The sequence below is a fragment of the Narcine bancroftii genome, chromosome 9, assembly GCF_036971445.1.
Source record: "Narcine bancroftii isolate sNarBan1 chromosome 9, sNarBan1.hap1, whole genome shotgun sequence".
Lineage (NCBI taxonomy): Eukaryota > Metazoa > Chordata > Chondrichthyes > Torpediniformes > Narcinidae > Narcine > Narcine bancroftii.
Window position 1 is genome coordinate 95485985 of NC_091477.1, and position 20699 is coordinate 95506683.

Below are 20699 nucleotides of genomic sequence, written 5' to 3' on the forward strand. Positions count from 1 at the left end.
CGGGATCGAGCTCCAGCCTGTCTGGTCACAGCACATGGCTAAGTCTCTGGTTCCTTAGGTGTAGCAAGGGTGGACCCTGGGGTACTGGGAGCTGCTGCTGGGAGAAAGTCTGCTTTCCCTGGCTCTGGAGTGATTGGGAGCACGACTTGTGGAGATCCTTCCACCCACACTTGTAGTGGCCTCTTTCTGATAGACTGGGGTTTAGGGTCGGCGGTGCCTGTACCGGTGAACCCACGGCCAGGCAGGGCTCTTGGCCATTTCTTACCTGCCCTATCGTACTTCTGTGGTCTTCCCTGCATTCCACCACGATTCCAGTACAGTGGTTCCTCACTGTCTCTGTCCTCGGAAGCACGTGCGTGTTAGTCGTCCCCGGATTCCATTCCTCAGGAAGAGTCTCCAGGTGGTCGGGAATGTGCGTTGGAGCAGAAGCAGGTTCCATCCTCGTAGCTATCATATTAGTTTATTAAATTGTACTGGCAATAACCACAACAGCAGTGTGAATATAAGACAGCTTTAATAAACTAATATGTTCACTAAGAGGTCTTGTCTCTCTGCAAGACAAACCTGGAAGGCTAGACTGTAGCTCTGGACTGCTTTATATACTTACACCCCTAACATCGAAGTACTCGAGATGGCAGAGGTCGACAGCATCGAGTCCACGCTGCTGAAGATCCAGCTGCGCTGGATGGGTCACGTCTCCAGAATGGAGGACCATCGCCTTCCCAAGATCGTGTTATATGGCGAGCTCTCCACTGGCCACCGTGACAGAGGTGCACCAAAGAAAAGGTACAAGGACTGCCTAAAGAAATCTCTTGGTGCCTGCCCCATTGACCACCGCCAGTGGGCTGATAACGCCTCAAACCGTGCATCTTGGCGCCTCACAGTTTGGCGGGCAGCAACCTCCTTTGAAGAAGACCGCAGAGCCCACCTCACTGACAAAAGGCAAAGGAGGAAAAACCCAACACCCAACCCCAACCCACCAATTTTCCCCTGCAACCGCTGCAACCGTGTCTGCCTGTCCCGCATCGGACTTGTCAGCCACAAACGAGCCTGCAGCTGACGTGGACTTTTTACCCCCTCCATAAATCTTCGTCCGCGAAGCCAAGCCAAAGAAAGAAGATATACAAGGTCACTGGGATGACCCCTGGTGACCTAGTGGTGTAATTACATATCACCACATACACAAACTTTGTCTTCTTGGCAGCAAAAAGATTCCTTCTGTTTGTTATTGTAACTTTTATTCTTCTGATTGGTCCTGTGTGGCCTTTGTCTTCCACTTGTGGTATTTTGTAAGGCACTTTTCTGCATCAGGCCATTAAAAAAAAAATTGGAGCTCTTGTAAAATAGACATTTCTTCTAAGATTTAGACAAATTGAGTAATTTGGTATTGGAATAATTTCTTGCTGATACAGGCAAAACCTTTGCATCCTTGGAGCACTCTCAACAGTGTGAAGTAATCCACTGACTTTTCCTGCAGTTGCCAGCTATGTGAATAAAATGACTTACTTTCATAAATGGCAATAGTGACATCAGGCTTCTCTGCCCATCTGTTTGGTTTATGATACAATTGCCATCAAAAGAGCCCTTTAAAAGTCTTGTAAATATTGAGGGAGTTCCAATCTCTACATTCTCTTCTTCCCCGAGCAAACAAATTATAGAATTTTCAAAGTATAATTCTTTCTGCTTCTGTGGGATGGAATGAGATAAATGTAGTTCTATATTTGAGAGAATAAAAGCAAATCAATGAAAGCTCATGCCCCCCTCCCAAAAAAAGAAATAAAGAATCACCAAATATAACTTTATACCTCCTGTAGTCTTTAAATACATGTCACTCTTTGGCAAATTATAATTTTAGATGCTTCAGATGTCAGATTTATTATCAGAGAACATATGACTTCACATGCAACCTTGAGTTTATTTTTTCTGTGGGCAAGGCAGAATTACCACTTATTGGTAGTGCAAAAATAATTATACACAAGGTACACATGTAAACAAATAAAGAAATATAAACTGTGCAATACAGAGGATTAAAAAAATCAATAAAGTGCAAAAGTAAGTGTCCTTAAATTAATTTATTGCTGAGGATTCTGATGGTGGAAGGGCTGTGTCCACTAGCTTTTGCTTATTCCCTTCCTTACTCTGATTCTGCTTTGAGCTCCCTTGCCATCTTCAGCGCAGAAATTGAAGAGGGTTGTGGTTCAGGAAGAGATCTAGAATTAGTAATCACCATCAACGAGCTTGAATCTGAGAGGGACCTGGTCCTGATACACATTGCAGTAATTATGATTCCTGAATTGTCTGGGCCAACTATTTTTCTGACTGAGACAGGTATAGGCACTTTAAATGTTGGTTGGAGATAAAGGCAACATATACATTTTCATTAAATGAGTGCCCTTGTTAATAGTGTTTGAGAATTGCCCAATTGGCTTTGAATTTCCCTTTGAGATTTTTGGAAGATGCTTGAGGAAACTTACAGCATTTGTTCAAGACACTGAGTGAGAACAATAGCAGATGGTAAGTGGGTGAGTGCAATCAGAAATAGTGTGGTGAAGTCTTTTATAGATGTACTTGAACTCCAAGAAAAATTCAAGAAGCTGCATCATCCCAGATAGCGTCAGTCGTACAGCATAGAAATGGCCTTTCAAACCAGCATTTCCATGCCAATCTTTTTGGCCACCTATACTGGTCCTATTTGTCTACATTAAGTCTGTATCTTCGTAAGCCTTACCTATTTAAATGTCTTGTCCAAATATCTCCTAAATGCACTAATTGTACCTGATCACACTACCTCTTCTGGATTTGCATTCCAGACACTGTCTATGAAAAAAAAACTTACCTCTTGGAAACTCTTTAAAACTCCTTCCTCTCACAACATATTCCCTCTTATTTTTGTTAAACCTGCAATGGGGGAAAAAATGAATATGCTATAATACCTTATAATTTTATATACTTTTATCATATCTCCAACTTTAATCATATGGCCTTTTTGAATTTACATATGTCCTATTCACTGAGAGGACTCTGAAGAATCCTACCTAAATTTGACTTTTCTCAAAAAAAATCCTCTCTATCTTACTTCTGACATGATGATCTCTGCAATTTATACTCATGGCAACCCAGGTCATACACTTCAAATAAATTTGTTTCCTCTCTTCCCCGGTTCTATTGAAGGGTCTTTGTTTTTATTTTCTGATGCTGCCTACCTTACTGAATGTTTCCAGCATTTTCTGTTTTTATTGCATCTGACAGTTATGTGCCACAAACGTATCATTGCTACATTTCATATGTACTCTTTCTTTCAACACAATTTTTCACACTCAGTACCATCTCCTTGTTGCTATTTTCAGCCCTGAAGTTATGCAGTGATTAAAAAGTACACTACAAAATATTATGACAGCATTCATGTGCGAGAAATAAGACACTAAATGGAATTAGATTTTTTTCCTACTGATTCCATATGTAGCCATGAATTTAATTGTGTTCAACATGCACACTACATCAAAGAATAAAAATTAATTTTAATTCCTTCTTTGCAATCCTTATAAGGCTGATGGGCCATAGACAGTTCCAATTAAATTAAAAAAGGTATTTTCAACCTGTCTTATTTAAATTGGGTAGTCAGTCTGAAGCCATTCGAGGGAAATAGAGATCATGAATGGTCAGAGATCTTTTGTCTGCTCCAATTTAAATTGCATTTGAGAGCAGAATTGCAATTTTCATATTTTCATATTTAAATGTCCAATAACATTCTTAAGCCTTAAATTTCAAAAAGTGCTTCAAGTACTTGTCTGAATAGAAACCCAGAACCCAAAATTAAATGCATTTTCTTCACAATTAATTCTAAAGGAATCTTCTAATTGAAGATTCTTGTTTTCTTTTAAGAATGTGCTCTGTAAGGTGCAGCTGGGAGTGCTGGGACCAGGAATGAGTGGGGAGCGATATGAAATTAGGGAACAGTCCCGAAGAGAGTGAAACATCACTGATTAATGAGCAGTCTCATCCTTAGTTTGCACAGACAGCAGTTGAAGAATTAAGGGAGTTTGGGACTCAGACAGGGTGTTAGGGTTGGGGAGGAGTGCAGGAATTGAGATGGAAATTGCTAAATAGGAAGGAGGAGGGGGATGAGAGGCAGAAGGATGAAAAAAGGAAATTAGGGAAAAAGGTATTAATGGGGAAACTGAAGGATGAGAGAAAATGAGGCAGAGGGAGATGTAAAGGTTGCAAAGGTTGAGTGTAGTCAAGTGTCTGTATCTATATCTCTTTTCAAAGACCATCTTTGTGTCCTCAGAATATGTCTGATAAGTCTGCACCACAGACCCTAATCTCTAGTCTCTTTGAGCTTCCATTCCAGAAATTTCATTGATAACCTCCTGTCAAGAGTGTCCATCAATAGATTTCCATGGTAGTCCAATTATACAAAGATGTCTTATGCAGGCTCTTTTCTTCACCACTCCCTCAATCCAAGTTCCTATGACCCACAAGAAACACTCTTTCTTTTGCTGCAGCATCCAATTTTTGTGTTGCAGTTCTCTATAGTGTGATGAGTGTTACTTATAGTGTAGAATTTCCTTTTAGAGCTGGCAATAGAGATCACATAAGCTGAGAGTTATCAGAACTTGCAAAACACGGAAACAGGGCAACAGGGTTCCACAAACTTTGCAATTAAAAATGTTCTTTTGACTTTACAAGTAGTGTTAGAATGACCTCCAGTACTTTTAACCACATTATAGAGGTAACTTCTGGATCCCTCTTCTCATCATGAAAATCGACTCAGACAATACGATGTTTCTTATTGGAGGAATAGAAACTATGAAGTGAGGACCAAGATTTTTTAAAATATTTATGGAAATATATACTGACTATGTGGACTTTTTAAAAATGTTTTTAATTGCCTTGAAAACGCTGTTAAATTGAAATGCTGGATGGTATTAGCAACCATCTTTTGTGGTTAATGCTCCAAAATAAAAAAAAATGAATTAGAATATACTGAACCTTGATCATTTTATAGACTTGATAAATCATCCAGCACATGTCTGAAGCTGTACAGTAAAGTTTAACAAAGCTGTTGTCTCATTAACACATTATAGAGTACCTGCACAAACCTGGCCCAATGAATTAAGGCTTTTTTTGTCTTTTGCCTTCCCAATGCAAAGCCTTTCACACCAGGAATGTATAACAAAATGTATAACCTTTTTAAAATCATTAACATATAGGGCACAATAAAGTAACTGGAAAATTGAGCTGCGAACCTTATTCTTAGCACTGAAATCCAACCCTGCTCTTGTGGATGTATCATAATTTCCAAAACTTTACCAGAAATATCCAGGTTTCCCTCCTTTAAGGGAAATCAGAAAACATTTTGCTCCATGTTTGACCTTGCTGTCTTTCATCACAAATGGTTTCAATTCTTCAGATATTGCATGCAACATCCAGGGAGAGTGCCACACAAACTCAGTTTTCTTACTCCTGTTTTGGGGACCAACATGTCCACGAGAGCTTTTTTCCCCTATCATTATTGAAATGAATTAATATTATTTGAAATTGTTAGCCAAAGGGACTTTGTTGGCTTTCTGCTGTGGAACACTGAATTGTAGAAATGGGGTTTGAATGGAAATTCATTTGTTATTCAATTTACATAACTGAACTAAAATTTAAGAGAAACTTAAATTGACATCCTTAAAAAAATAACTAAATTGGAATTTGAGGTGAAGCTGATTTATTGTTCAGTTTTCACCGGCTGCAATAGAGACAGAAGAAAAAAAAAGTTAGGTTCCCAGAAGTAAATTATAAAAGAAAGCAGAGAACAAACAAATATTTTCATCAGGGCAAAGTTATTACCCAGATTGCAGCAAAAGGGTTGTGGGTGCAATGCAATTTCCTGAGAACTAATGGTATGTTGATTTAAGAAGTGGGAAACGCATGAAAACAAGTAAATGAGGTGAACATGACAAAAGATAAAACAATATCAGGTGAATGCAATTAAACTATTCTTTTTGTTAAAGTAATGATGCCAAGCACTTCAAATGTATTCAGGAGAAAACAATTTGTTACTATGGAAGCATGGTAACACAAATTAAGTTTGAAGAATCTAATCAGGAGGGATAAATTATTCTGAGAATATTATTAGGGGAATCTATGATCAAGAAGATATTTATTTATATAGTTAGTTATTTACTTCAAGTCTCAGGGTTAAATGGAAATGACTGGAACTGCTTCAATTTTTCCAGTCACGGTGGCAGGATGATAAGTAAAACTTCATGCATTGTGTTTTGGCAGCAGGTTTAGCTGAAGTAACATGTTTGTATTGGTCAGTCACTGGTTTCTGGATGAGGGCAGTACTGGCAAGGTTGGCATTAGTGTTCAAGTTCTTCCTAGAATAACTTGCAGTAGTTTAGCATAATTCATCAGGCCATTCCAGATAGCACTTGTAAATCACCACTCATAATTTTTTAAAAAAATTAGACATACAGCACAGTTACAGGCCATTTAGGCCCATGAGCCCATGCAGCCCAAATACACCCAATTAACCTACAACCCCCATATGTTTTGAATGGTGGGAGGAAACCCATGTAGATACAGAGAGAATGCAAGTTCAATGTAGTAATGCCCTGAAATTCTCCTGACTTGCTGCAGTTACATGGCTATGTAAAATATACATTAAAAATAAGTATTAGTTAAATAACCACATGAGAGGAAAAAAGCTAAGTATAAAAGGATAGATAAATATTCACAGTTATATTACAATGGTGCAAACTTTGATCATCTGGAGTAGTGTTAGAGTAGAACAGGAAGGTTCAAGAGCTTGATTGCTATTGGGGGAAAAAAATGTGTTCTTCAACCTGGAGAGGCTGGACTTGAGGCTTGCGTACCTTCTGCTTGAAGGTAGTAGTGAAAGGAAAGCATGACCAAGTTGATGGGAATCCTTCATGTTGTTGGCTGCCTTCTTGTGGATGTCTTCAGTGAATAGGATGTGATGGACGGCTAGATTTTGCAGCCTTCTGTATTCCTGCACATTTGAATTTCCAAACCAAGATGTGATACACCAGTCAGTACTTTTTCGACAATACTAGGTCATGCTGAAATCATCAGACTCCTTACATAGCAGAGATGTTGATGTGCCTTCATCACTGTTGCCTGCCATGCTGGCCCCATGAGAGGTTCTCTGACATGTGGATGCCCAGGAACTTGAAGCTATTAACCCTCTCCACCACTGTCCCATCAAGTATTGTCTCTCAGCATTCCTTTCTTAATGTCCACAATAAGATCCTTTGTCTTGTTGATGTTGAAAAACATATTGTTGTTTTGGCATCACACAACCAGATCCTTTTTTAAAATATTTTATTTTAGTTTTCACAGACTTACAAAATCCAATAAAAAAGCCATTCCTGTAGATATGCATACCCAAAGACTGTATTTGTTCCTCCCCTCCCCACCTACCACAGCAAATCCATTCCAAAAAATGATCTCGATCCCACTCATCATGGGGCACACAACCCCTATCAAGACCTGTAATGAAAAGAATTCACAATGGTAATGCCATTCAAAGAAAACACTAAAAAGAAAAGAAAGAAACTCAAAAGAAAAAGAAAACTAAGGACCGGAAAAGAAAATGGCAGGTGCATCATCTGCGCCAAGTCCTATTTAACTTTATCCCTATTTAAAAGGGGAGAATAAATTTATCTGAGAAACAATGTACTGCAAATAAGGTTGCCATACTCTAATGAATGTGTCATGTTTCCTCCATAGATTGTATGTGATTTTCTCCAATGGGAATGCAACTCTGCATTTCCATATTCTATTGTGAGGTATTTAGCTGGGAGTCGGTCTTCTACAAAACCGCTAAACACTTCCTGGCGACACGACCAGATTCTTGATCGCATTTCTATCTTCTTACTCATCATTGGCCAACAAAGGTGGTGTTTCCACCAAATTTAGTGATTGTGTGAAATCCAAACTTAGCCATGTATTCAAGGGTACAGATATAACAGAGCAAGGGACTCAGCACGTAGCCTTGAGATGCCCCTGAATTTATGGTCAGCTTCCACAAATTTCACAACTAAGTTCTCAAATATCACAAACTATTTCAAACAAACTCATTCATCTGGCTGAACTTGTTATCATTTTCAACAACTTTCTGTCAACTGTTACGAGCCCAAAGCAAAAACCCAACAGCAATAGACATTCACAAAGACAAGTGGTTTTTAAAACAAAAATTATTTTTAATCAACTTTAAACATGAAAATAGAATCAAACTTTAACTTAACTCTATACTTAACTAACCAAATTAACCCCCTTCTAATTCTAAGCGCACGTGTATGTAATGGGTGTGTAAATTTAAGAAAAGTTCTTTGGCTCACAGTTCAATCCCACTTCTCCATCCAACTTCTCTGGATGCAGGCAATTCTTATACTATGCACAGAATTTAACATGTATAAAGTTCACCAGACTTTGGTGCTCGAAAGGTAAATGTTTACCATTCAGGAAGGTTTTTGTAGGGTTTGCAGAGAGAAATTTGTTATTCCAGGATTTTCACAACTGAGGTACTACCATTAGTCACCTCAATGTCTCACTGATGAAACTTGCCCCATCAGGGTTTTCCAGATGGTAACTTCTTTCTTCAAGCTACCACAGAGTTCCATTCCTCTTATTCCAAGAGAAACATCAGACAGATAGCACTTCCAGCCATCCACTGCTTTGGAACTTTGTTTCCAACCAGCTCTTCCTGGTTTGCACTGTTCAGCTGCTTTAATGTCATTCACACTAGCTGACTGAGAGAGCTTCTCTTCTCTCCTTCTCTCTCTCTCTCTCTCTCTCTCTCTCCAACTGAAACTTCCAGCAAGCCCATATGACTCACTCACTTGCAAAACCCCCACCTTCTTCAGCAAACAACAGGAGTTCTTTCTTCTGTTCAAGCTGTTGTATTAGATAAACAAACCCCAGGATTGACCTTCCTGTAAGCACCCTGCAGAAAGGTACTTGTAGCAATCCTGGCTCCAGTTCCAAACAATGGCCATTCATTTTATGACATCAGTTCAATTAGCACCTACTTGTGAAATATGCTTACTTTCTCCAGAGATCTTCCGTATTTCTTCAGTCTTTCAAATAAGATCCGCTTTAAAATGTGTGTATGTAGGTAACCTACTCTAAATCTTACCAAATTCTCCCAAAATATTTATCAATTACACAACTCGGCTAACTTTTATCCAAATCAAAGGTGTAGCTATGGGAACTTTCATGTCCCAAGTTGTCTATCTTTTGTTGACTATTTAAAACAGTCCTTATTACAGTCCTACTTCAGTTTCCTGCCTCAACTCTATTTTCCGGATACATTGAAAACCTAACTTACCCTTTCTTGGAAATATATCAATATTTATTTTTCACAACTTACTGTCCTGTACCACTGTGAGACTCTTCATCTAACCAAATTACTGCAGCATTTTAAGGAGGGAGCACATCATCAGCTCCTTAATGACAGTAAGTCTTCTTGTCAATCTGGAAACATGTGAAGTGATACAATTTGAAAGATCGAATCCGAAGGTGGAGTACAAGGTTAATGGCAAGATTCTTAGCAGCTTGGAGGAAGAGAGGAATCTTGGGAACCAAGTCTATATATACCACAAAGTTGCCACACAAATTGATAGGGTGGTTAAGAAGGCATATGGTGTGTTGAACTTCACTAGTCAGGGGATTGTGTTCAAAACCTATGAGGTAATGTTGCAGCTCTATAAATCTCTGGTAAGATCACACTGAATAAAAAGAATGTTCTGTTCAGTTCTGATCATCTCGTTATAGGAAGGATAGGGAAGCTTTAGTGAGGGTACAGGGGAGAGTTACCAGGATGCTTCCTCGATTAGAGGTTGATCAAGCTAAGGGTTTTCTCTTCAGAGTGATGGAGGATGAGAGGTGACTAAATAGAGGTGTAAGAGATTGAGGGGTAGAATAGAGTGGACAGCCACCACCTTTTCCCCAAGGTAGCAATGGCCAATACCAGAGGCCACTTATTTAAGGTTGAGTGGAAGAAAGTTTAGGGGAGATGTCATGGGTAATTTATTTTTTTACACAGGGAGTGGTGGATACCTGGAATACACTCCTGGAGATGGCAGTTGAGGCTGTTACAATAGGGACAATTTAAAGACTCTTATATAGGCATATAGATGTTAGGGATATAGGGATTATGGATTGTGAGGGAGGGAAAGGTTAGATTGATGGTGGAGTCTATTTATATGGGTAAGCACATCATTGTGGGCTGAAGAGCCTGCACTCTGGTGATCCATCTTCAGAAGTATGGGTAATAAATGCTGGCCTTGTCAGTGGTATCCATATTTTATAAGATAACAAAAAACATGCATTCCTCTCTATGAAATACATTGGCAAAATCGGTCTGGATATCACACCAACAATGAAAGCAGAAAATATAGTTCACATCTTATACCTAACAGCATGAGCATCAATTTTAATAATTTTAGGTACCCCCTCCATCTCCATTTGATTCCACTGACTCTAATTATTCCTAATATTCCTTTTTTTCCTCTAATTTCCCTCCCCTCCTTTCCAGTAGTCTCTCCAGCTTCTTTTCCCCTTTATTTGCATAATATCACCCCCTTTTTACTTTTCCCTTGCAAAAGTATCCAGTCCAGAAATCTTGATTGACCATTTATACCTATGGATGCTGTCTTACCAACTGAGTTTCTCTGGCCACTAAATGTCTGAAAGATCTGAATCACTTTGAGGTTTAACTTCCAGTGAAGTCGGTGACTGATTATGTGAACTACTACAGAAAATAATTTAATCTATTTCTCAAATGGAAAAAAAAGAGATGTTTTTCTGATATGTACATTTTACTAGACACCACTGTAACATTTATGAATTCAAGAACTTCCAATTGATTGAGGGTCATCTTGTCGACAACCATTTGTTCAAGTTCACAGGGAAACTTTTGGTTTCCATGTGACAATATGAAGCTTTTTTTTCCCCTAATGGTGAGCAGAATATTTGCAGGAGAAAAAGATGTTCAAGGTGTCATAGGTGTGGGGGGTGGGGGGAGAGGAAAGGGCGGTTCCTTGACTCATCAAAGGATAAGACTCCCTAAGAACTTCAAGGATGATTATTCAATATTTTTCCAAACCATGGGATTTGTTTCATGCCCTCCTAATTATTCTTTGGCTTGGCTTCGCGGACGAAGATTTATGGAGGGGGTAAAAGTCCACGTCAGCTGCAGGCTCGATTGTGGCTGACAAGTCCGATGCGGGACAGGCATTATCGCAGCTTTCAAAATAATACCAGATTATTATTATTTTTTAAAATCTCTTCTCCCAACAGATTCACATTTACCATAACAGGACTTGAACAGAATTTAGTGACAGCATTTGAAAACCACTGGCAACTTCCCAGACATGTCAGTTTTGCCATCTCGCAGGACATCAAAGCAATCAGAACTGAATTTGCTTGTCAAAATCATCCTAATTCCAGCAGAAGCCTTTCATTTAGGTCATTGTGACAGCAAATTGCCACTTGTATTTCTTCATTCCTTTTGTAGAACGTGATTAAACAGAGAGAGAGAGAGAAATGCATGCAAGGGCCAAGAAGAAAACTGAGAATGAACAAGACACTCAAGGATTCGTTGCACAGTGGATCCATCAGCGCCCATGGAGAAAGGGAGGGGGCTCTTGGAGCACGGGCACTTCTGGTTCATATTTTCAGCAGTTCTTCACTAAATACAGCAAACTTTCCCCCCCCCTAAAAACCCCACAGAAAGTGTGACGGGGGGACACGTCCCTGAGCGCGGTCGTGATTTGGAGCGACGTTGAATGGAAGTTTCTGAATGGACTTGGGGTGGTGGCTTTAAGTTGGAGCCGAAGTTTGTTCCCATGTGTGCTCTGCCACTCCTGCTTTGCTCTTAAGTGGAGGAGGAGGGTTTGGGAACCTGCTGGAGGGAATGAAGCGAGTTGGAGGGGGTGGGTCGGACTGAGCGGAGGGGACACGGAAAATAGAAGAAATGGCATCAACTCAGGAGCAGCCGACGGGGACGGAAGGTTGGTCATTGCTTGGGCGGGCGGGGAGATGGAGCCTGCGCTGACCCGAGCCGGCTGTTGGACGGGCTGAGCAACTGCAGGTCCCGCGGGCTCCTTTTGCCCCTGCTGCCCATTCCTCGCCTCTCATGGGGGGGCGCCCGTTGCCGGGGACACGGCGCCCCTCCCCCCCCCACCCCGGCTCTCGGCGCGGGCCGCCGCTTCCCTCCCAATGTTATTGGCCGACTTTTCCGGGCTCCGGGAGCGGCCCCCTGGCGCTGTGAGCACAGGCGAGTGGGAGTAAGGCAGGCCGCGGGCCGCCTGCGTTAGGCCCGGTCCCAGTCCCAGTCCCAATCCCGGTCCCGGTCCCGGTCCCGGTCCGGGTCCGGGTCCCGCTCCCGCTGAGTGGCCACAGTTCAGTCTGGGATCGCCGTCAGGAGGAGGGTTGTGATGGGAAGGAGTGAGCGAGGCGGCTGAAAAAGAGTGTGTTAATGGTTGTGTGTGTGTGTTGGGGGGGGGGGGGGGGGGTTGTTCCAACTGAAATAGTTAACTTTCTGCCCACTGAAATAATATCTTGATGGTGACATTGCATCTCCCCACAACTTGGTCTCTGTAAGTCTCCACATTGTGTGCCCACCTTTCATTTTGCCACAGGCGTTTTCACTGATGCCCAACCTCTGTCACCACCTCCAGGAGTGAAATGAACTGCCTGACTTTAAACCGGTCAAAATTTGATGAAGCTGCTATTTGGCAACATCCACGTGCTCGTGAGTGTCGGTCCCAGCATTAGTTTAAATGGTGTTTCGCAGGGAAACTGGAAGAATTAGTTCTGTTCGTGTCTGCCATTGCAAAGGATGCAGTTTTGTTGGCAGTCAGGGTCAAAAGTAATTTTGAAGTGCTTGAATTTTCACACCTCCAAAAGGAGGTTTAAAAAAGATACAAAAGAAACCTTGATCTGCACCAAGAGTCACCTCTGCTGATTCATAGTAAATGTGTATTGGTGGAATCTGTCCTTGAGTGCAGGCATCTGGATTTGAGTGATGAGTTAATAATGTTCCAGATTATTGTCAAAATTAATTACAGAAGTGACTGTTGTAACGATAGTGATCATGGTTGCAACGCCTTGAGGATTATAGCTCCCATTTGGTTAGACTTGGCTGCCAGCAAGGGCCGACACAGAGCCAAAGACGGTATGTAAGATCTGTAATGGAAGCTTGCAGCTTCGTGGCACGCCTCGTGCTGTTCATATCAACTTTAAAGTAAAGAACCTTTTCTTTCATCCATGTGTTGTCTAAGATGAAACATGGTGTCAGAAGTGGGATGAAGGAAATTGGAAGGAAATACTTTAAAAGGAAAATCTAAAGTCAGCAACTGATCAGTGAAGAGAAGCTAACAAAGTGAAAAATGGAAGGATTACATCCACCAGTGAAACTTCAGATGACTGGTAATGTGGCTGAAAATTGGAACAGATTTAAACAGCATTTTGGATTGCATTTCGTGGCAGTTGGAACTGACGAAAAAAGTGATAAAGTGAAAGCGTCGGTTTTCTTGCGTGTTGTGGGTGATGAAGCCTTGGAGGTGTATAAAAATTTCACATTTGCTGCTGAAGGAGACCAAATGAAACTGGAAAAAAATATTGGTACCATTTGAGGAATACTGCATAATGACATTTGAGTGGGACAAATTTTTTTCACGTGCACAGAAAATGGAAGAAAGTATTGATCAGTGTGTGACTGAATTGAGAAACAGAAGCAAAATGTGTGAATTTGGTGGACTGACTGACTCGCTGATAAAAGACAGACTGTTAAAAGAGCAAAATCTAGACCTGGTAAAAAGCCATACCACTCTGTAGGTCAACACAATCTGTATAAATGCAGACAAAAGAGCTGTTCAGTGAAATTAGTTGCAAAGTGGATGCAGTGAGCAAGAACAGAATAAACCTTTTAACAAAAAGTGCGCCAAAGTGGAAAGAGAGGCATGGTCAGCGAACAGAAATGATAGGGACAATCAAAAGCCATGTCGTTAATGCACTACACAACACCTTCCAAAACCATGTCTGGCAAAACATGCTATATGTGCAATAAAAGCAACCCATATCAGGTGCAAAAGTGGAGCTCATAAAGTCAGAGACAAAAAGATAAAAACACTGAGACAACTGAGTGGGAAAAAAAAATTTGGATGGATGGCCCAACATGAAGCAGGTCTGCTCACCTGACGTTTCAGAGTACTGGAACTGCAGGGCAGAACTATCAGTGATTGAAGACATCATCTAAAAAGGAAATAAAATTCTTTTCCCAAGAGTCTGAGAAAAGAGATCCTAAAAAGGATCAATGGAGGACATCTTTGAATTTAAAAAGTGTAAGAAAAGAGCATGAGAGGTGATGTACTGGTCAAGAATCAACAATGATCTAACAAATGAAGTGTCAAACTGTACAATATGCCAGAAATATCAAGCATGCAATCCTGCAGAACCACTAAAGCCACACCCAGCACCACACAGACCTTACCAGAAGGTAGGCACTGATCTATTTGAATGTCCCTGTATCCAGAAGTGTGTAGTCCGAACACCACTGCAGATGCTGTAATAACAGGTATGAAAGCCATATTCTCCTGACATGGAATGGCAAGCGACGTCTTCACAGACAATGGAACCCAGTTTTGCAATTTAAAGTTCTGACAGTTTGCCAAAGGATGGGTCTTTGTAACACACCACATCAAGTCCTTGTTTTTCCATAGTCCAATGGTCTAGTGGAAAAATCAGTACAGACTGTGAAAAGATTGATGAACAAGGCAAAAGACAGTGGAACGGACTTCTATCAGAGTATGCTAGTATACTGCACAGCACCTCTTGAGTGTGGTATGCCACCAGCACAACTCCTTATGGGACGTAGACTAAGTTCAAACCTACCTGTTCAGGAGAATCTCTTAAAAGCAAAAGAGGGGGAGAAAGTGAGGTTCAAAGAACAACAGAAAGAAAAGCATAAGTATTACTTTGACAGAAGAACAAAAAAAATCTACTGGAACTCTACTCAATGGTGACCAAGTAAGGCTAAAAGACAAAAAAAAACATGGACTCAGAAGGCAACTGTCCCGAGTGAAGTCCAGCCAAGATCATACACCATTAAGACAGATAAAGGTGCTGTTCTGCAAATAAATTGTTGAGATATTCAAATGGGACCAGCCATCGTAGATGGAAAGATAGATACTGTTGAACAACCTGAATGCACATCTGAGAAGACATCGTCTGAGGCAACAACTCAGATTCAAGGACAATCAATCAGGAGATTGTCAAGACACATGAATCCTCCTAAGAGACTCATTGAGCAAATTGAAAGACTCCTGTTATAGAAGTGGTGTTATCTTATTCGCTCTTCAAGTTTTAGTGTACGTAAACATGAACACAAAACAAGTTTTAAAAAATGTTAACAATTGTTGATGATAATTAAAATGAAAGTTCTTGGTGTTAAAGTTGCAGAGTTATACAAAGAAAACATGTTAGTTAAAAATAAGCTACGTTTAAGAAAGGGAGATGTAATGATAATGATCATAGTTGCAATGCAACTAGCAATGCCTTAAGGATTATAGCTCCCATTTGATTATACTTGGCCACCAGCAGGGGCTGACGCAGAACAAGAGACCTGTAAACAAAAGATCTGTAATAGAGGCTTGCAGCCTCATGGCCTGCCTCATGTGCTGTTTATATTAACTTTAAAATTAACTTTTTCTTCATTCATGTGCTGCCTAAGAACTCAAACATACAAATACAAGATGAAACAGCTATTGAACTATATCCTGAGTGAAACAGTACTGTTTGCTCTTGAGGGTTGTGCCCTCAATAGACTAAACAAAAACTTTGAACACAATTATCATTTAAATGTAGTGTTTTGACATTGCCCACTTGCTGTTCTGAGCATTCAGTTATCTGTTAAAATACATCACAGTAGTGAGTGTGGGCAGAGGTACAGACTTGCAGATCAACAACTCAAGTTTTATTGTTAATTCTGATACTTTGTGTGAAGTTTGCATGTTCTCCCTGTGACCACGTGGGCTTTCACCATCTGTTCCGGTTTTTCCCCTCATCCAAAAGTCATGATGATTGAAAGGTTAGTTGACTGCTCCAAATAACCTATGGGGTAAGTGGATGAAAAGTTGATGAGAGCTTATGAGGAAGTAAGAGTGGGAATGGGATCAGTGCGATTGCTTTGAAATCAACTGGATGTGTCATAAATCAGTGTTGTACAGCATGGAAACTAGCCCTTTGACTTGCTGTATCCAAACTGACCTTTCTGATCATCTATTCCATTTGCCAGCATTAGGTCTGTACCTTTCTATGCCTTTATTTTTCAGTGTCTATGTAATGGGTTTGTATAGGGTGTAGAAGAAGACGACTCATGAAATTGTTTTCCAACATTTATGTACTCCTTTTCGAAGACGAATAATAAAACCATCATTGTCTTCTGGGGTTTTCTTCCTTTTTTTTTTAAAACCCCTTTGCTCCCCTATCAAGGAAACAGCAGAGTCTATCCCATTCATCCTTTTCCTCCACTACACACATACACTTTATTTTAACATTTGAATATGTACTCAACTGTGTGTACATGAATTTGTTGAGTGCTTTTAATATTTGCCCAAGAAAACATTTTGCATTTTAAAATATTTTCAAACTCTTTAAAAAGAACTATATTTACAAGGTGAAAACAGTGGCACCTGGCAAGCTAAAAACTGCATAGAAAAATTAACTTGCTAGAATCATACATTTAACAAGGAAATGCTATACCTTTTGAAGACGAATAATACAACCATCATTGTCTTCTGAATTTTCTTCCTTTTTTTTTACCCCTTTGCTCCTAAGCATGGAAAATAACAGAATTCATACTGTAAAATCTCACCAAAGCTACATTGATCACATGATCAGGACATGGTAATAGAGTGTAATAATATTAGTAATTAACAATATACGTTAAGATGGATGACATAACCAATTCATTTTCCAAAGATCACATTTAAAATGATCAAGGTCACAGCGAGAGACAGGAAGGGAGCGTTTAAGAGGTGCACAAAAGATGTGCATGGCCGAACTCATTCCCACCAGAAACATTAAAATGGCAGTAAATACAAGTAACTCATTGAGGTTAGATTCACAAATATAGAAATTATTGAAACCAATTTTTAACTCCATTAAATGTGGAGATTGTATCTGATTACATCTGTGTATGTGTTTCTGAAAATATTCACTCCAAAATGCTCCCATAGTATTTAGCTAGCAGAGCGTTTACCTCACAGCACCAGAGAAGAGATCCTAGTTCAGTCGTGACCATGGTCATTGGGAGTTTGCACATTTCCCTGTGTTGTCATGAGTTGTATCTCTCATCTCAAACTTGTGCGTGTTATCAGATTGACCTCTGCAGTGAGTTGTGGAATTTGGGAGAGTTGATAGCAATGTTGGAAGAATAAAATGGGATTAATATAGGATTAATGCAAAATAAAGTTGCTTCCATACAGTATCTTGGGTGGCTCTGAAATCTATGATCTCTCACCTTACAACTTTTTTATTACTGAACTGTGGAGATAAAAAGATTTTGATGATCTACCTTGTCTCTCCCTCTCATAATCTGATATACTTTTCTCAGATCACCCTTCGCCTATTTGATCCAGGAAAATTTGAAGAATCATTACCCCAGACTAGGCTCCATTACTTGACCAGTGTTAGCTTGCTTTAATGTTAGCTTCAAGAGTATAGTAGCCTAGAGTAGTTTTTTCACTAAGTTAGTAAACCTGGTACCCCAGAGATGGATAAGGAAAGGCTGTGGGAATCCTCATTTGTGAAAGCAGTAAATTTTCATTGAAATGTATTCACTTGTAATTTAGAGAAGAAAATATGCCATCCTTGTTTTGGCTTATAAATAACTGTAATTTTTTAACAGATTTGTGTCATAACAAAATAAAAAGTAAATATAAAGTTTTTGATGTGGTTCTGATGTCATCTTTTTAAATGTAGTCTTTTAAATCCAACTCTCTTCAGGACAACACTGGTTAATGGTTCATTTTCTGTTTTAAACATACTTGCGTATACAGACTCTCCCTGACTTACGACCTATGCAACTTACAACATCTGTACATACAACCGAGAAAAAAACTGTGTGCGTACTATAGTAACTATCTTTTACTTGCCATTTGGTAAGATCGCCAAAGAAGATGGTGAGCAAGAGGAAAATCACATCCCCTGCTGATAAATCTGGCAAGAATCCTAAGGGATCAACTTCAGAAGGTGAAAAATTTGATTTTAATATCTTGATTTATGATTTCTACATGCCATGCTAACATACTTCTGACTTGCATCCATTTCGAGATACGACCGGTCGGTCAGAACGGAATTTCAAATTCCTGGGTGTCATCATCTCTGAGGATCTGTCACATTGATGTAATCACAAAGAAGGCTCGCCAGTGGCTATACTTTGTGAGGTGTCTGTGGTGGATCAGTATGTCACGGAAGACTCTTGTAAACTTCTACAGGTGTTCCTTGGAGAGCATTCTGGCTGGTTGCATCACTACCTGGTATGGAGGCGCCAACTCTCAGGACAAGAATAAACTCCAGAGGGTAGTTAACTTGGCCTGCAACATAGACACCAGACTTCACTCCGTCGAGGATATCTACATGAGGTAGTGTCTTTAAAAAAGCAACCTCTATCCTCAAAGATCCCCTCTACCCAGGCCATGCCCTCTTCACCCTGTTGCCATCAGGAAAAATGTATGGGTGCCTGAAGATGAGCACTCAATGGCACAAGGACAGCTTCTTCCCCACTGTCATCAGATTCCTGAATGGTCAATGAAACAAAGGCCCTGCCTATTCTTCGTTCACTATTATTGTTAGTATTTTTTATAGTAATGTCTAAGATGGTTATAATGTGTATGTTTGCACTTTGATGCTGCCATAAAACACCAAATTTTGTGACTTGGTCATGACAATAAATTCTGATTCTGATCTCTGATGAGAACGTTCTGTTATATCATTTGTTAGAGACAAGGACTTTAAGATGGGCTGAAACACAGCTCTTGCCATTTTGAGTGATTCCAGCAGGAGCTTAGAAGACAAAATTGTAATCATGTTGTTAACTGAATATCTAGTTATTATTAAGGTTATTGCTGTGAAACTATGGAATTCGTGTTGAATATAAAATAGTTAACCTAATTCAAAACACTAGATTTGCGGCTTTGATGCCTTTCACATGTCACAGAAGTGTGTTTCCTCTAAATCCGTTCAGAAAAAGTGGCTTACTATTATTATAAAACTGATCCATCCAAGCCTGAATTTCTTTTATAATATACTCCCAGTCTGATGTTGTTGTCTGACATTTGCCATGTGATATTACACAGAAACATGAAAAAACAAAACCACTCTTTAGGAACATATAATACACCAGTACTTGAATCACAATTTCTAACATTTCAGGTCAGCTTGCATAAACTTGCTTGCTCAAGGATTATTAAGCTTTGTCGCTGTATGGCAATGGAGATTGAACTTTATGGCATTTAAGTAATCTGCAGTTATCTTCTGGAACTTCTAAAAACAGCAGTCTAATTTACTAGAGAAGGTGAATGTGTAACATTATCTGTTCATATTAATACATTTAGGATGATTTCATGTTAAAGTTGTATTCATTAGTACAAAGTAAGGCAGCAGTAGATTCATCTCTGTAGAAAAATCAATAATGAAGTAAAGTGTGTGGTAGAAATTTTCAGTCAGGACAAAAAAAACCAAAATGAATAATTTTAAGTACTTTTGATCCTGTACATGGTTTTCTTGTGAATGCCCAAGTAACAATTTAAAAAAAAAATGTTCGCATTTCACAGGGCTATCAGTTTAGCTCGATGGTTAATTGTGTACAGTATTTCAATTGTCTTACTTTTGATTTTGCTTGGCAAAGTTAACTTCTCAGAATGTCTGGGACCTGGAGTTGCTTGGTTTGTGTCAGAATGAAACTTTCTGGGTTAAATCAGAACCTGCAGTTAGAGCAAAATTAATTTTAGCATTTGCTTGTTCTTTCAATGGAACGTTCTCATCAGTTTATAAACTGTTTTCTCTTCCTTTTTCATAGCATCTGGTTGGATGGGTTCCCAGAATTATAATCTCCTGCTAATGGTTCTACGTTGTGTCGATTAATTTATTGTATGTTCTGAATGAAGCTGATCTATTGGCAATGGATATAGATCTAATCATATCATTGTTTGCTTTTACAGTTAAAAATGGGTATATTCAGTTACAAATGTAAATTTTGGAAGCTGTGTGAATTGTTTTATTTAATATTAATCCTAAAATTATTCAATTAAATAAGATGATTTATGAAAGTTTTTTGATGTATTGAAAATGCTTGCTTATTTAGTTGGAAGTTGTATATTTACTTTTTCAGATTAATAAAACAATCTCAGTTTTGCAGAATAAGCGTGAATGTTACTTAACCAGCAAATGAACAGATGTAGAGGACAAAGTGAAATCTGTTCCAATATTTACAAAAATGCTTTTTCATTTTGCCACAACTGTAGTGTCTTCTCCAAGAATTGCAAAGCTTTTGAATCCATTTTTGTCCATATAAATATCCTGAAAGTGTGGCTTCTGCTTGCTGGCAAGCCCTAATTCTGGTAAATTAGCCTCCCTGGTATTGATTGTGGTCAAAACCCCAATTTCCCCTCAAG

General features: G+C 39.5%; 1 protein-coding gene and 1 long non-coding RNA gene across 12 annotated transcripts in view; one reads left to right on the plus strand and one right to left on the minus strand.

Moving 5' to 3' along the window:
- LOC138742484 (uncharacterized) overlaps positions 1-12710 on the minus strand; it is a 60649-nt gene extending 47939 nt beyond the window's left edge. Inside the window, exons 1-2 of the long non-coding RNA XR_011344205.1 lie at positions 12646-12710; positions 2837-2898 (exon numbers count right to left, since the gene is read on the minus strand). This is a non-coding gene — a long non-coding RNA (uncharacterized lncRNA). The remainder of the gene's footprint in view (positions 1-2836; positions 2899-12645) is intronic.
- The window catches only part of LOC138742470 (inactive N-acetylated-alpha-linked acidic dipeptidase-like protein 2), a 658708-nt gene continuing 649940 nt past the window's right edge, over positions 11932-20699 (plus strand). For 6 of the 11 annotated variants that reach the window (XM_069896945.1, XM_069896944.1, XM_069896943.1 and 3 more), the window contains exon 1: positions 11932-12032. The gene's annotated coding sequence lies outside the window, so the exon portion shown is untranslated. Of the gene's footprint in view, positions 12033-18190; positions 18277-20699 lie in introns of all 11 variants that reach the window. The other 5 variants (XM_069896934.1, XM_069896932.1, XM_069896937.1 and 2 more) reach the window with 2 other exon arrangements.